Raw genomic sequence first — 14,332 nt, forward strand, 5'->3', positions numbered from 1 at the left:
AAAAACAACTCCTGCAGGTTTTATTAGTCTGATCTTGAACACATTCGAAGGATCTTTTGATGCCCTTGTCCTTGACTGAACTGTATTGTCTGCCCATGATGCTTTCTATCACATCAGGTGTATGACTGGCCAAAAAGGGAAGGGCAGCTGTTCAAAAGTTTTGTTTCATCAAGAACTTGCAACAAGACTGCTGGGTGGGAACAGATCAGATCAGGTCAAATTAAACAGATCAGCTACTGCATACCCTGGGATCCACTTCCAGGCAAACATTGCTGTTTCAGAGTTGTGATTTGCATAATCCTTTTTGGAAAAACATTTGGGAGGCATTGCCGGCTGGAAAAAAAAAAAGCCTGCCATCTCAGCATATTTTTGACCTAACAGAAATATTTGGCAGTTTTATGGCTCATGTGGTATGCCAGCCCTGTTCCCATCACCCCCATCCTCCACAATCCTTCCAAAATTCAAAAGCTGGCCCCCTGCCCAGTCTCTATGCTGGCAAGCCATGGCAGGTTAAACAAGAATTCCTACTGCTGACTGGCCTTGTTCAATGCCTGCTTGATCTTGCAAAAGCAAGAGGAGAAAGGATGGGAATAACATATTGTTAAAATGGATGAATCTTGATATATCATGAGAACTTGACAGTTGCATCTTCTGATACCAAAGCGACCCCTTTCACCTGGTGAAGAAGAAGAAGAAGAACCAACATATTGAATGCAATAATAGGTAGGCAATGGTGTTACCAACTCAGAAGGAGTTTGGAGTAGATTTCTTAGAAATTTACTGGGTCTATGAGAAGGGGCTTAAATGGAGTTGGGCCGACTTACTATAGACCTTTCCACATTGTAGGCTTAAACTGTTATATTTGCATGCACTAATTATGGAAATATGAAGCCAGTGAAGAAATAATAATAATACAAGCACAAAGTAGTGTTAATGTAGTGCTCAAAATATGGAATTGAATATCATTTTTCATCTCTCTCTCTATGTATATGTATATGTATACGTATACACACACACACACATATATATATAGTGTATATATATATATATATATATATATATATATATATATATATATATATATATATATATATATATATATATATATATATATAGTGTGTGTGTGTGTATATCTATCTATCTATCTATCTATCTATCTATCTATCTATCTATCTATCTATCTTTGGTTATTTGGGTTTTCTCCCACGTAAGATTGGAAGTATCTAGGCAACGTTTCGATGAAGTCTCATTCATCATCTTCATTCATCATCTTCAGCTCTGTGCTTCTCAGAGTGCTGTGCTGAAGACACAAGCCTGAAGATGATGAATGAGACTTCATCAAACGTGCTCAGATACTTCCAATCTTACGCGGAGAAAACCCGAATAACCAAAGATCCACATACAAATACCCATGAGAACCTCAGAAATTATATATATATATATATATATATATATATATATATATATATATATATATATATATATATATATATATATATATATATAGTGTGTGTGTGTGTGTGTAACCGCTGAACTGCTAACCTTCTGATCGACAAGCTCAGCATCTTAGCCACTGAGCCACATATGTACAGATCTATACATGCACATATATACACACATACTCTCTCTGTATGTGTGTGTGTGTGTGTGTGTGTGTGTGTGTGTGTGTATGGCAGATGAGATTCTGCTGAAACGTTGCTACAACTTTAAAAGCACCACTACTATGACGTGGGAAAATACCCGAACAAAGCTGAATGCCATATATATATATATATATATATATATATATATATATATATATATATATATATATATATATATAATGTGTGTGTGTGTGTGTATGTATGTGTGTGTGTGTACACACACACAGACACACACATGCTGTAGCATTATTAAATAAAGTTTTTTTATGTAAAGCAAAAAGGATAGATTACTTATTTATTAGTTTTTTATCCCGCTTTCTCAACTCAACCATCAGCTGAAGGTGGGGTTCGTGGGCCTATCCTCTATTTTCCCCACCACAACCTTATAAAGTAGGTTGGTTGAGGGAGAGAAAGGCTCAAAGTTATCTAGCCACCTTTTGTGCTGAAGGGAAGATTAAAACTCAGAGTCTCTCAGTTTCTAGCCAAGCATCTTACCTATTACATCAGACTACCTCTCATTAGAATTTGCCAAATTTTTGCCAGATTCAATGCCTTTATTATGTTTATTTTTTTGACTGAATTGTTGTTATACGCTAAGTATGTTATATGTAAGACTTTGGCAGGTGTCCTTCTGAACTCCTTAGAAAGGCAGGCAGTGAAACATAGATGGAGATAAACATTACCAGTGCTATTTATGGTTGCAATGTGATGAGAATTCCCATTAAATGGGAATGTCCATCAGTTGATAACTGACCAACATTCCTAAGTGATAGATTGTCAAAGGAAGTGGAATCCCGTGGCACAAAAGATGTATGTATCCCATGACATTTTCCTTACTACTTTATATATATAATTATTTGTTAACAATCCGTATGCCATGTGAAGTGTTTCATATCTGGGCAGTGATTTGCTCAGATGTGCTTATGTATATCTGATGTTGCCTTTGTCTCTTCCCAACCTGCGAGTTAACCAGGTCAACAGCCTTCTAATAACATCCAAAGGCAGACTCAGCACTTATACAATCTGCCAAGCTTTGCTTCTGAAGGAAGTTCGTGGGCAGTAGTGATTTAGAAGAGGGGCAATTAAGACAGAATGATGTCAGCCTTTTGAGATGACCAAATCAAGAAACAGAGGCCGCAGGGATTTCAGGAATGTTAATTTATTATTTTGGGATACATTAATGGAATCTTGAAACATGTTCAAAACCTCCCCTGCTCCTTTTTTGACCACAAATCAAGATGGAGCTAGTCAGAATCTCTCTTTCCCATGCTTTTTTTCTTCAAAATTTTATTAAGTAAATTATTAAAAACATTGGACGTGGCATAATTGTCCCGACAATCCTGTTTGTCATACATATTATGGCATAGAATACATATTTATATACATTTACACATCTATACATTTATACAATATTTTCCAATTCTAATCCATTCTGTCAACCCCATTCTCTTTTGATTCTAGATCCTTCCTTTTTTCCCACCATTGATAGAATTTATTCCATGCTTTATAGTATTCTATCTCATATTTATCTTTCATTTCCAGGGTTAATTTATCCATTTCAGTGCATGTCCATATCTTTTTATGACATCACTTTCATTGGGAATTTCTTTACCTTTCCACTTTTGAGCAAAGGTTAACCTTGCTGCCGTAATCACATGTATTATTTCTCATTCTTTCTACTTTCCCAGGACTGAGGGACAATTTTCTCTTTCCCATCTCCTTTTTAAAGACAGAGCTAAAGTTTTCTACAACTAAGGAATGGGGATAGGCAATTTTATATTGCTGTAATTTTCTTCTATTTCAAGAAGCTCAACTTCCTAGCCTATCTTCATAACTATGGCATGATATGGCAGAGTAGATTTCAACTCAGATTAACAGAGTTGGAAGTGACCTTGTAGATAATCTAGTCCAACCTCCCGCCCAAGCAGGAGATCCTACACCATTTCCGACAATCTCTTCTTGAAAGCCTCCAGGGATGAAGCTCCCACAACTTCTGAAGGCAACTTCTGTTGCATTGGTTGATTGTTCTCACTGTCAGAAAATTTCTCCTTATTTCTAGGTTGAATCTCTCCTTGTTCAGTTTCCATCCATTATTCCTTGTGTGGCCTTCAGGTGACTTGGAAAATAGTTTGACTCCAGCCTCTCAAATATTGGAAGACTGCTATCATGTCTCCCCTGGTCCTTCTCTTCCCTAGACTAGTCATGCCCACTTCCTGTAACCGTTCTTCATTTGTTTTAGTCTCCAGTCCCCTAATCATCCTGGTTGCTCTTCTCTGTACTTTTTCTAGAGTCTCAACATCTTTTTGGTGGTGACCAGCACCAGATGCAGTATTCTAGGTGTGGTCCTACCAAAGCTTTACAGAATGGTGTTAGTACCTCACTTGCCTTCATCACATCTCCAGTCCAGCACCGAGGCAGCCTAAAGTTATAGTTCGTTCTTCCAGTTTTCAAAGTTGCTCTTGATACAGTTTTTGCAAAAGGCACAGTCTAGCTTGCTTCGTTGATTTTGTGATCAATGATTTGGTGAGAGAGTTTTGATCAGCTCAGCTCCTCTTGGCCACTTTAGGTGGCTTGTGATCTGTTCCTTCAGGTGTTGGGCATAGCTTCCATGGCATTTTGGGATAGATTGGAAGACGAACAGGTAGCTCCCTTCCATCCCATCCCCCATTAAGGAGAATGATTGCTAGCCATTTTTCTCATTAGTAAGTGATACTATCTCAAAGTAAGCAGATATAAAGCATACATCATGTGATAAATCCAATAACAAAACATTTCATCGTTTTGGGGAAAAAAGTGGAGTATGTAAACAGAAGAAATTGGAAAGTGTTCCTCCTCTTCCTTCCCCCTCCCCTCCCTCTTCCCCTCCCTCTCCTTCTTCTCCTTCTCCTTCTTTTCTTCTCCTTCTCCTCCCCCCTCCTCTTCTTCTTCTTCTATTCTTCTTTTGTTCTTCTTTCTCTTCTTCTTCTCCTCCTCCTCCTTCAAATACATTTTGAATATTCTCCTTTACTATAAGATTTTGGAATTCCAGGATTTTGGAATTGATTTTGGAATAATTCACTTCTCATAGGGGAAAAATATTTTTGCTCTCTTGGCAATTGTAAATTATAATAAGGATAAGTTAATTTATGACTTTAGAAACTGAACTCTAAAGGAAATTAAAGATTCTAAACAAAAGAAACAAATGCGAGGTTGTCCTTGAAGTTGGTCATTACTTGAACAAAATGTTATAACATCAAAAACATTAAAGGAGATCTTTGAAGAATCAAGGCAGAAAGTACTGACTGCAATCTCAATGCAACACTTCTATAATTAGTGCATGTCAGTAACAATGTAAAAATAATGTTAATGAAGGAAAGACAGATGTGGAACAAATTTAGCAAGGCAGAGAATATACTGAAAGAGGAACTACAAATGATAGGTCAATTCTTATTGGATGTACAAAAGCCGCTTATCAAACCCTTGAAGTCTGTGCAATGGAATAAAGAAAATCGAATCCTATGATGATATTTGATTGAATTAAAGGTTAAGGCTGCTAGAAGTACAAGGAAAGAATGCAAAGTTGATTCATTTGATCAAGGTTAAAATAAAATACCCCCATTCTGCCCCCCCCCTTCATGTTCTGGCAACCCTTTAAGCACTTTTTGCTGTTCCTAGATTTAAAGATTGAGATTTTATGGCTAATAGATAAGGGACATAATATGAGGTGAAGGGATGTAAACTTATAGGAGGTAAAAAGTTATTAAATTATCTATATTTATTGTGGCGAAGGTTGGAGGTCACCTCTCTATGTTTTCCTTTTCTTTTTTCCATTCCATTCTTTTCTTTTCCTTCTTTAGTTTTTTTCTTTTTTCCTCCACATTTTATTACCTTTTTATTCTCTCCAAGTTGAGTTTATATTAGGTTTTATTACTAATAAATGTATTAATTAAAACATATTGTTTTTAAAGATAAAAGACTAGAAATGCTTTAAGGACCTGAAAATGGATGCGAATAAATGAATTATTTTAGGATTTATTTATTTAAAAGATTGTTTGTGGGAAGAAAGGAACGCTGATATATAATCTGGAAGGGTGGAAATGGTAACTACTATGTTTGTAACTATGCAAAGAAGATAGGAAGTAGCTTCTTTAGGTATCTTTCTTATTCTGTCATTCTTCCTGTTGTTAACCTTTCTTAATCCCTTCCTTTATTTATTTATTTATTTATCTATCTATCTCTCCTGTCTTCCTTCTTTTCTTTCTTTCTTTCTTTCTTTCTTTCTTTCTTTCTTTCTTTCTTTCTTTCTCACTCTTCTTTCTCTTTCTGTCTTTTTTTCTTTCCTTTCTCTCTCTCTCTTGCCCTTTCTTTCTGATATTTCCATATTTTTAAAATGTGATGTCAAATTTTCTTCAAATAAAAAATATATTTAAAAAAAGAGAGTGTAACGCTGCCTTTGCCATAAGGTGGTCACAAAACAAATTTGGTTGCCTACACAACTGTGTGCCTGTAACATATAGCGACAACACAGATGTTCCAGATTGTGGGCCAGATAAATTCTAGTGTGCTTCATTCTGCCTATTATCCACACCTGGGAAATTAGCTTCTTTCTGCTCTGCGATGTCAGCTTATAACACACAAAATCACAAGTCATTTGATTTGAAGAAATGAAAACAGGAACTTTACGAGGCAAGTTGCGCATAGAAATGAAATCAAATTCCGCTGTGGTCGACCTCAACTTACAACAACAATTGCTAAGCGAGACAGTTGTTAAATGAATCACATCCAATTTTATGACCTTTTTGCTGTGATCATTAAGTGAATCACACGGTTGTTAAGTGAAAAACACAGTTAAGTGAATCTGGCTTCCACCATTGACTTTGTTTGTTGGAAGCTGACTAGCAAAATTGAAAATGGCAGACAAGTGTCCCCAGAACACAACAACTGTCAAAAATACAGGCCAGTTGTGAAACGCACAAGCTTTGATCATGTGACTGTGGGGATGAGGAGAGAGTTGTAAGTGTGAGGACTGGTTGTACATTCCAGTGCTGTTGTAACTTTGAACAGTCACTAAACAAATAGCTAGAAGTCAAGAACTACCTGTAATCCTGATTATAAATGTATCCATCCATTTGCAAAGAGCCTACCCCTGGATAAATACGACGTAACCAAAGTCAGAAATCTGTATAATAAACCTTCAGTGAGTTACTTACATCCAAATGCTAACTTTAAATTCACCAAAAGGTTTAGATTAACAGAGTTGGAAGGGACCTTGTAGGTCATCTAGTCCAACCCCCTGCCCAAGCAGGAGACCCTACACCATTTCTGACAAATGACAGTTCAATCTCTTCTTGAAAGCAAGATGATTTCAGGCAGGGAAAGAGTTATGACAAAACACAGTATGCTCAGGAATTGTGGGAGAACATCCCTGGGTGATTTGTCAGTCTGAGGATGTAAAAATCAAATTACTCTGAGGTTTTTTTTAATTATTATTAATATTTCAAACAGCTTAATCGTTTATGTGAAATGAGGTGACTTATGGAGACTACTAGGTGAGCTTGTATTTTGGTCCAGACAACTTTTAGTACCTTTGATACAGATGTAGTTTCAGGTAGATTAATTGATTTAATGTTCTTTTTTCCAAATTAAACCCACGTTGTTAGTGGCCATTTCCTATTAGCTATCTAATTGGCATTAAATATAGTTTCTAAGACTACCATCTGTCAACAAGAGAGACAAGGAAGTTACCAGATTTCTTAGCTCTCCAAGGCCTCTTCAGATCCTGTCTCAAAAGGTTCCCCAAATCTCTGAGTTGACTGCTTTCAACAATAAAACTGTTTCTAAGTGTTTATGTGAGAAAGAAAGGTGGTAATTCAATTTACCACATGCATTACAAGTACTATAATTTTCACTTATCAAATGCAATTAGGACTGGTAACTCCACCACTAATTGGTCATAAAGCGAAACACCTTGTGACTGGACCTGACTTACAATTTCAGTTCTGGCTGCAGTTGTTAAGTATTGTTAACCCACATTCATTAAGCAAGATGTCACATGACCACAACTTGTGATTTCCTGCTGGCTTCCCCAAAGATTTTCTTGTCAGAAGCTGGAAGTGGAAAATTGCCAATGGTGATCATGTAACTGCGGAGATGCTGCGAGAGCCACAACTTTGAGGTCAGTTGCAAAGCTGCTTTTTCAACACCATTGTAGCTTTGTTTTATTTATTTTATTAATATAATGTATACAAATTCCATTTCAATCAAACAGTGTATTGTCTGGGTGCAATTGTTTTTAGGCAATCATAATCAAGGTGTGTACAATGACGTGCATCACAATAACATTAATACTGTAGTAACAATAGTATTTTGTTTGTCCATTTTAACTGATTTCCATTTTAACATTTATCCTTTTTATGTCCCTTTCTTTCCAACGTCTGCTTTTTATTGTCTAGCAATCGATAAAATAAGTCCCATGTTAAAAAGTATTTAGTTTCTTCTTTGTCCTTAATAGTGTTAGTGTTACACATTTCTGCACATTGTAATATTTTCTTAATTACCTTCTCATCTGTCGGGATCTCATCACACTTCCATTGTTGAGCATATACAATTCTAGCTGCACCATTGTACCTGTGAACCATCACTGAATGAGCAATTGGCAAGCAAGGACTATCTGTATGTGATTGTAACTTACAGTTCAGGTTGCATGGAAGAAGGGCTTTGGTAGCAGTCATATCAAAATATAAGTTGTAATATTTTAGAGAGGGAAAGAAATGAGCTTACACTGTTCTATCTTTCAGCAGTTTTGCAACAACAACAAAATCTCCTATATTCCCTAGCCAAGATAACTTGAATTATGGAAATTAAAATCCAACTCATAAGGAAATCAAGTGAAGAAGACCACTGAATTACATTCCTGCCGGAGGTGGTTTTTGGAGTAAGATACTGCTCTTGTTTGAAACACTGCAAAAACCTACAAGAAAAGCTGAGCGCCAAAGAATTGAGACCTTTGAACTATGATTCTGGAGAAGACACCTGCAAGTCCCTTGGACTGCAAGGCAATCAAACCGGTCAGTCCCAGAGGAGATCAACCCTGACTGCTCTTTCTGAAGATGAAACTCAAATACTTTGGCTACCTGATGAGAAGGAAGGACTCACTGGAGAAGAGCCTAATGCTGGGAACGATTGAGGGCAAAAGAAGAAGGGGACGACAGAGAATGAGGTGGCTGGATGGAGTCATTGAAGCAGTTAGCATGAACAGAAATGGACTCCAGAAGATGGTGGAGGACAGGAAGGCCTGGAGGAATGTTGTCCATGGGGTCGCAATGGGTCGGACAGGACTTCGCAACTAACAACAACAACACACCAGCGATTGCAAATTGCATTCATCTGCAGTAACTTGAGCTGCTTTGTTTTAAAAGCAGAAGAACTTCCTCTACAATAAAGATCCTGTAGGAAGTAAGGTAGTTAAATACATGAAAACTAAAAGACTCTGAAATACCCACAATGAAGGAATGGCTGGTAAAGGTGACAGACTTTGCAGGGATGGCAAAGTTGACTTGCTTGATCAGGGATAAGAAAATAACTACATTTGTCAGAGACTGGAAACCTTTTATGGACTTTTTGCTGAAAAATGGTGGTGGGGGCAATGAACGTGATTTATGGATTTGATTATTGGAAAGGGTATAATATAGAAAGAAGAGAGCCATGGTATAACTATAGAGAGAAAAAACAAAGTAGAAATGCATTTATAGCTGCTGTAAAGAGATTGGAAGCCACCCCTTTATTTGTATATAAACAAAAATTGTATATAAATATTTTTTCTTTGAATATTTTTTGTTTTACTCTGTAAAAGTCCCTTTAATAAAAAGATAATTTAAAAAATAAAGATCCTGTTGGAAAAGATTCAGTGCTTATCAATGTACAGAATTGGAAGGAACTCTGTAGGCCTTAAAATCAACACCCCGTTTATTGTAAGATTTTAGTTTGAAGCACGCCAGGTCCCTGAGTTCTAAATAATTAAATTGGCACTATCTCATTCCAATATCCACTGAAAGTCCTTGTAATATTGTGGAAAGGGAACTTCATGAAGACAGTAGTGTCACTCAAACTGGAAAAGCCCAAGGGGAACATCAGGCCAGCCATAAAACAAACTTACATAGGAAAAGGAATCAAATAAAAGGTATTAAAGAATCCCTATAGACAAAAGCCTAAGTAATTAAGAAAACTAGACAAATAAGAAAAGAAAACCCTTACAAACACAGGACAGACCAAATAAGCAAAACAAACAGACAAAAGACACAAAAAATATAAATTACAAAAGAGACAGACAGGAGATTGCCACAAAACAAATATGAAAAAACCCCATTATAAAGCTAAAAGAGATTAGGAAAAACCGATAATACAATCTAACCACCCCGCGGAGTTTGCCTTCTGCACCCCGCGGAGTTTGCCCTCCGGCAGGAATAAAGACAAACTCAAACAGGATTTGAAACATTAAGCACAAATACAAACATTCACACGAAATCAACTCACAAAGGGAGAAAAGGGTATAAAAACCAGGGACTTACCATAAGAAGCCAGCTACCCCAGGAACGCAGACTTCTCACTGTCCACTGCCTTCCTGAAAAATAAAAAGATCCAGCTTTCAAGCAGTTGTCCGTATCCTTGCACCGGAGCTCTCCCAGCGGGAAAATCGAATCCTCAGAAGAAAGGCATTTTGACACCTTTGTACAATATAGTAGTTAAAATCTGGGACTAGGAACTGAAGATCCATATTGAAATCCATATTCTGCCTTGGAAGTTCACTGGTGATTCTGAACAATTTATTTTTGGTTAAACTTAGAGGGTGGTATTTGTGGGGAAAATGTATGTTTTGCTTTGAGTGAGTGAGTGAGTGAGTGAGTGAATGAGGAAGGGAGGGAGGGAGGGAGGGAGGGAGGGAGGGAGGGAGGAAGGAAGGAAGGAAGGAAGGAAGGAAGGAAGGAAGGAAGGAAGGAAGGAAGGGGAAGGCAGCGAAATATTAGCAGACCTGAGGAATGTCCAAGATTAGTAAAAGTTCCAAAAGTCCTTAGAAAGGAAACAAACAAACAAACAAACAAAAACACTAGGCAACGGGTGGCTCTTCCATAACAAGTATTTGAGAACTGCATCTTCAGTAGATACATATATATATATATATAATCCACACTGGATAGTGTTGATATGGATCCAGCTAGGGTTTCCTGGTTGAAATACTGAAGATTAAAACCTTTTATTGTATGTTTTTATTTACCAAATAACAACTCAAAGCAAATATTATCATTGGGTTTTCAGGCTTTGGGAGATTACTACCAAAGTATTGATCAGGTTCCAAATATATGAAGGTATCGATCAAGTTCCACAAAATGCACACAACTAAAGCAAGCTGGGTATTAAGTCTCAAAGGACAAGCAGTTCATTGCTGTCTATTCGGCTGCATGAGTGTGGGTGAGAGGCACAATCAGATGTCTCCATCACGCCCTAGAATGCTAATTCCTAGGGAGCTGACCAGAAGATTTGGACATGATTGCTGTTGTTGGCCCAGCCCTTCCTTCAAGGATGCAGCTATTTTATTGTCTTAGGAACTATCCCAAAGGTGCTTTTTAAAGAGTCAATTCTTGAACTTTGCTTTTTCTTTAAGATGTTTTGCTTCTCATCCAAGAAGCTTCCTTCCTTCCTTCCTTCCTTCCTTCCTTCCTTCCTTCCTTCCTTCCTTCCTTCCTTCCTTCCTTCCTTCCTTCCTTCCTTCCTTCCTTCCTTCCCTTTCTTTCATTTTCTTCTAAATGTCTATGATTCTCATTCATCCAGGTCATGGTTGTTCCAAAGGTGCTTTTTTAAGAGGCAACTGGACTTCCTTTGTTTTTTCTTGAAGACATTCTGCTTCTCATCCAAGAAGCTTCCTCAGTTCTGACTGAAGAAGTTTCTTGGATGAGAAGCAAAACATCTTCAAAGAAAAACAAAGGAAGTCCAATTGCCTCTTACCTCTTTGCGACAACCATGACCTGGATGATTGCGAAGTCCATAGACCATTCTAGGATGATTTGAAGACCTTCTGCAAATATCTCATCTGGCCCATATTTTTATGGATGCACGGAGGTATTTTGATCTTGATTTTTAAGTAGAGATCATTATGGATTCTTCAGACTTTGAAGCATTAATTCCAAGCTACCGATCAGGTTTTCAGCAGATTACTTAACCTGTGTGAGTGTGAAGTTTGAAATATCTGCAGGAAACCTGATTATTAATAGTATTAATCCCTGAACTCCAGAGAACCCCCAGGGAACCCAATCATAAGAGGGACTCAAACTAGAGTTATTATTTATTATTTGTGTACAGGTAGTCCTCGACTTACAAACTTTTGTTTTAGTGACCATTCAAAGTTACAACAGCACTGAAAAATGTGACTTATGACCGTCTTTCACAGTTACAATCTTTGCAGCATGCCCATAATCATGTGTTCAAAATCCAGATGCTTGGAAGCTTGGTTCATATTTATGACCGTTGCTGTGTCTGAGAATCATGTGATCAACTTTTGTGACCTTTGCGGTAAAAATACCTAATACTCTTCCTTTTCTTATTTCCTCCACAACAACGACCCCATGAGTTGTGTTGTGTTGAGAGAGTGACAGGCCCAAAACCACCCAGCCAGCTTTCCTGCCCAAGGTAGGACTAGAACAATCCTAACTCTTACCCACTATACCAAACTGTTTCTGGCTTACCTCGACTGCAAGAAATTCATAAGAGGGACCAACTGGATCCCATCCTCCAATTTGCTTACCACATCCCAGAAGTACATTTACCATCTTTGCTGAATATTTATAATTTATCTGTTTTGGACAATAACTATATTTCATAATTCTTACGTATGCTCCATTTCTCCAGCACAGGAGAAAGAAAGATATGAGTCATGACACATCATATTTTGAATTTCTACCCTGCCACAAAATTATTACAAGCTCCAGGGTTTTATCGGGTGGAAAGAGAAAGGTGGAAGCTGAATTAAACTCAGACTTAATTTCTCACATGATTCTTAATAATGACATTGTACTGGCTGCACAGAAGTGATATGTGATGGGATTAGTAAGTGATGTAGGTGCACAATCAAAATTACAGACTCTTTTTGTGACGGAATGTAGTAAGGAGTTAGATTCCCATGATGGAATTTCCAGGAAGGAATGTTCTAGTGGCGGAATGGGACAACGCACCATAGTCAACTGATCATGGCCAACTTGCCATAAGACAACTTGCCATGCCCACCTTGCCACAGTTAATTCGCTGCGGTCAACTCGCCATGGGACAACTCACCAAAGGGCAATTCAACAATTCAATTTTTATTATTTAGAATAATTAAAATCTTCACATTTCATTTTCTCCCTCCTTTGGCATCCTTTCTTTAATGATTCTATTCCACCATTTCTTTGATATTAGGGTAATTCTTGTCCTGCAGCAAGTTGTGACAAATTTGTCATTGTGAGTTGGCCATGTTGAGTTGGCCATGTTGAGTTGACTGTGGCAAGTGAGGTTTAAGAGGCAGCTAAACCAGATACTACGTGTGGTGGAAAGAAGGTGATGACATCTCCTCCCTAACAGTTCTCAGACTATATTGTAAATATATAGTAAAGTATATAGTAAAGTGCTCACTCTGGTAAGATTTTGTTCAAAGGTAACAAAATAAAAGAATTGGCAGGGACCTTGGAGGTCTTCTAGTCCAACTCTTTGCTCAGTCAGGAAGCCCTATACCAGTAATGGCTAACCTTTTCATCGTTTGCTGAAAGTGCATGTGTGTGCATGCGTGCCTGAACCTATAATGTAATGCACGCATGAGCCCCACGCCCCTGTGCATGCACATGTGAATCCCCCTGCACATCATGTGCCTCTGCGCATGGGTGCGCATCTCTCCGTGTGCCCCATCCCCCACGAATGCATGGCAGATAACCGACAATCAGCTGGCTGGTGGGAGGTCCATGTGCATGCGCGGTGGATCTGTTCTGGGTGACGGCTTGCATGCCAACAGAATTTTTTTAGATAAAAAGCTTAGCTTGGAAAAACCATCCTATGTTATTTCTGGCCTTGGTCCTGGCACTCTTTGACATGGAGGATTAGCAACACAAGACATGGTGTCAGGACTGCCATCCTGCTACGCCATGCATTGCCTGCTATCAACCTGTCACACTCAATGGCGGGTGGAGGGAGCATGAGACATCATGTTAGATCCGTGTATCTGCCATTCTTCAATGGAAGAAGAAGGGGGGGGAATTGGTACAAGTAATCCTTTTTGATGTGACCTGAATATATTAAATCTTATATTGAATCTGTATAACTTGCACATGATACACAACTGGAGGACTGGAGCCAGATGTCTAGAAACTTGTCACCTCTTTGAGGAGAAGAGAAGAGACCATAAAAATTCCAGCTCTGGAAGATACTCCCTGGGAAACTCTTCTAAGATACGTTCCCAGAAAAGTGGGGGGGGGGGAATAAACACGTTGGTTCTTTGTTTGACTAAATCCACGTCAGAATAAGGGGAGGGGTTCTAGCTCCCTTTATGTATTACTGTATGCCTAGAAACATCTTAGATTCTGCTTTGACTAGTAATGGATTCACTTCCTTACAATAAAGAATTCCTTTTGAAATACCTAGCTTTCAGAAGTTCATTCTTTTTGGTTGAAGGGGGAAAAGTCAATTGCTTACAC

General features: G+C 38.1%; 1 long non-coding RNA gene across 1 annotated transcript in view; it reads right to left on the reverse strand.

Moving 5' to 3' along the window:
• The window catches only part of LOC148130368 (uncharacterized), a 21,020-nt gene continuing 6,688 nt past the window's right edge, over positions 1 to 14,332 (reverse strand). The window contains exons 2-3 of the long non-coding RNA XR_015749721.1: positions 10,190 to 10,242; positions 1 to 676 (exon numbers count right to left, since the gene is read on the reverse strand). This is a non-coding gene — a long non-coding RNA (uncharacterized LOC148130368). The remainder of the gene's footprint in view (positions 677 to 10,189; positions 10,243 to 14,332) is intronic.

Source organism: Notechis scutatus, chromosome 5 (assembly GCF_049901735.1).
Source record: "Notechis scutatus isolate UNSWTSFEM ecotype Mainland chromosome 5, rNotScu1.2, whole genome shotgun sequence".
Lineage (NCBI taxonomy): Eukaryota > Metazoa > Chordata > Lepidosauria > Squamata > Elapidae > Notechis > Notechis scutatus.